The following is a 3,896-nucleotide window of genomic DNA, read 5'->3' on the forward strand; positions in this document are numbered from 1 at the left end:
TGTGGTGTCAGTCAGAGATCACACTTTTCAGATTCAGCTGAGTTCTGTAAAGGATAAGTCTCATGCCAAGCGGCAGTCTCAGTCAGACAATGACATGATGACGCAATCGCTTTCCGGGAAGAGCGCTCTGTCTCAGGCCAGTACCTCAGACAGTGCAGTTCAGACCCGTGCTGCGTTCACGGAGGGCAAGATTACTGGAGTTACGGTCGTAACCAACGTATCAACGCCCCCGATTCACCCAGAACGAGCTGATGTTTCCTCTCCCTTTCAAGGGGGGCCCGCCTTGGGCTATTCCACCAACCCAGTGCTGGGGAATAGCGGCGGTGAGGGCCATAGAGGAATACAGGTCTTTCCTACTAGACGCACCACAGCTTCGTGCGCGCCCGCTTTCTCAGCATTGCTGGCAGTGGCGTCGAAGCTGTACCCTCTCACGCTGGCTAGAACAGACGTTAGAGAAGGGTTATGCCCTCCAATTCCATCGGACCCCACCCCCGTTCAGGGGAGTAGTGGAGACGGTGATGAAAACGCCAGACAAAGTGGCCGCTCTGAAGTCAGAGATTACGGAACTTTTGGCGAAGGAGGCGGTCACAGTAGTGCCCCGAGAGCAAAGGAACAAGGGGCTTTACTCGCCCTATTTCCTAGTGCCCAAAAAGACGGGGGGAGTGAGGCCGATTTTGGATTTACGCATTCTCAACGAGAGCATAACCAAACGGCCCTTCCGAATGCTGACGACAAAACGCCTACTGGAATGTGTTCAGAAGGGAGATTTTTGTACAAGCATAGACCTAAAGGACGCGTACTTTCATGTGCCGATACAATCGCGCCACAGAAAGTTTCTGCGGTTCGCCTTTCAAGGGGTGGCGTACGAGTTCACGAGGATGCCGTTTGGGTACGCCCTGGCACCTCGAACGTTTTCCAAATGTGTGGAGACGGCATTGGAACCGCTGCGTCGTCAGGGGATAAGGCTATTAGCCTACCTAGACGACCTGTTGATTCTCGCCCCGTCAGCAGAGCTGGCGTTCACACACACGACACAGACAGTGATTCATCTCACGCGTCTGGGGTTTGCTGTGAATTGGAAAAAGAGCGCACCCTGGCCCAGTCATCAGATTGTCTACCTGGGACTACAGCTAGACACTGTAATGATGAGGGCACGAATTTCGGACCCTCGAAGGGCAGCATTGTTACTAGCCCTGAGGAAGTGTCGTCCGAATCACACAGTAACGGCGCTATCGATCATGTCACTTTTGGGTCTCATGTCGGCAGCCCACTCTGTGGTCCCGCTAGGGCTTCTGCATATGCGCAAAGCACAGCGGTGGTTCGCCCAACTAAGACTAGACCCAGTGCGTCAACGTCATCGGTTGGTGGTGGTTCCTCTCTCGCTAAGATCAGACCTGGGCTATTGGCGGAACCCGTGCGTTCTCACGCACGGAGTCCCGATGGGCAAGGTGTCATCCCACATTCCAGTGTTTACAGATGCCTCTCTGACTGGATGGGGGGGGACATGTCAGTCTCAAGCGATAGGAGGTGCATGGCCTCAATCAGGTCGTCACATCAACCTCCTAGAGTTGGAAACGGTGCGACTGGTCTTGACCCACTTCGCGTCTACCCTTCGGGGTCGCGATGTGTTGGTCTGGTCAGACAACCGAACCACAGTGGCTCACATAAACCGCCAGGGAGGGGTCAGGTCTCCTGCCCTTCACCGGGCGGCAGTGAAATTGTGGCTGTGGGCTCACAAGCACCTTCGCTCGTTGAGAGCAGCGCACATTCCGGGCAACTTGAACGTAGGGGCAGACCTCATGTCAAGAGGGGGTCCTCGAGACGACGAGTGGTGTCTGCACCCGGACATTGTTCTACAGATTTGGGAACAATTCGGGAGAGCCGAGGTGGACCTGTTCGCGTCACGTGTGAACGCGCAGTGTCCCCTATGGTTCTCTCTGAGAAATCAGGACGAACCGCCATTGGGAAGAGACGCATTCGCGCACTACCCGTGGCCGAGAGTTCTACTGTATGCATTCCCTCCGCTGTCTTGCATTCTCCCACTGTTAGCCAGAGTGAGGTCAGAGGAACTGTCAGTGATACTGATAGCGCCCGATCGCCCGGGGGCTCCGTGGTTTGCAGAGATGAGTCAGATGTTGATTGCACCACCCTGGTCAATTCCACATCGACGAGACGCGTTGATTCAGGCGGGAGGCTCGATAGGGCAATGGCCCATAATCGGCCAACCACTGAAGGCTTGGCTCCTGAATGGGTCAGGTTAAAGCGCCGTGGGTTGTCTGATGCAGTGATCAGAACGATACAGGGCGCAAGAGCCGGTTCCACTTCTAGGGTGTATACTAGCAGATGGAACGTTTTCTCACGATGGTGTGATACACAGGACGTGGACCCCATGAGCTGTCAGGTAGAGAGTGTGCTCTCATTCCTACAGTCTATGTTTGATAAGCAGAAATCGCCCTCCACTATTCGAGTGTTTGCAGTGGCAATTTCAGCCGGTCATGAAGGGTTTAACGGAAAAAGTGTGTTCAGTCACCCATTAGTGAAACGTTTCCTATTGGGAACGCAACGGCTTAGGCCAAGGCCTAGAGCTACGCTGCCCAAGTGGGATTTGGCATTGGTTCTCGAAGCGCTATGTAAGTCGCCGTTCGAGCCATTGAATCAAATACCCCTCAAGATGCTGTCTATCAAGACGGCGCTGTTGCTCGCCTTGACTACTGCTAAACGAGTCAGTGATTTGTGTGCACTGTCGACGAGACCCGACTGCCTTGCCATTAATGGCGATCTGAGCAGAGCGGTGTTACGTCCTAACCCGGCATTTGTGCCGAAGGTTATTAACAGTGCATATAGATCACAGATCGTGGAATTGTGGGCTTTTCATCCCCCTCCCCATGGGGAGAGGAGTGAGGAAAAGCTTCATTGTTTGTGCCCAGTACGCGCTTTGGCGTGTTACGTTAGGCGCACAGCGGCGGTTAGGTCATCGCCTCAGCTGTTTGTGTGTCACGGTGCGGCTGCATTGGGTAGACCACTTTCAAAACAGCGTTTGTCTCATTGGCTTTGTGAAGGCATTGAGACGGCGTACGAGGCAGCGGGGCAACAACCGCCTCAGGGTATTAGAGCACACTCCACTCGTGGAGTGGCAGCTTCTACTGCCCTCTTCAGAGGAACAGAGGTAGAGGATATTTGTAGAGCAGCGTCATGGTCGACACCGTCTCCTTTTATCCGTTTCTATCTGTTGGATATGTCTTCTAACTCTTTGGCTCGGTCTGTACTCAGCGTGGCTGAAGGGAGACCATGAGCGGAATAGAGAAGGAAAGCAGGATTGTGACTATGTTCATAAGTCCGCTTTTATTAGAAGTAACATATTGTAGACATGTTTTCTAACTCTTTTGGCCGATCGAATTTCAGCAGAGCTGAAAGGCGTTCTTGAGCTAGAGAAAGAGGACAAAGCGGGACCTTGGACAGGTTCCAATCAGGTCCGCTTTGGTTAGGAAGACTTATGTCAAGGATAAGCTTTTTAACTCTAATCTCGATTGCATTCAGCACAGCTGAAGGAGAATCTTGAGGTAGAGGAGGGAGAAGCAGGACGATAGACTGATCTCTATCAGGTCCGCTTCGGATGAAGAGCATATTCTGTAGCATATCTCCTGGCTAACAGTGTCAGCATGTAGAGACATGTATTGAATGGACAGAATGTGAGGTCATCTATCTGAGGTTTCAGTTTAGTATGACTGGTATATTTTGTCCCTGCCTACTAACCTATGGGGTTCCATTGAGTGAGTAAGGCGGGCTATTGGACACATAATGTAGAGTGACATTTATGTCATTCCATTAGTGGATAATAGTATTGTCATAGAATATGGAGGTACGGCTAGCTACTATTCAGACTAGCATGGCGTATA

This window comes from Coregonus lavaretus (genome assembly GCF_964263955.1).
Source record: "Coregonus lavaretus genome assembly, contig: HAP1_SCAFFOLD_3286, whole genome shotgun sequence".
NCBI lineage: Eukaryota > Metazoa > Chordata > Actinopteri > Salmoniformes > Salmonidae > Coregonus > Coregonus lavaretus.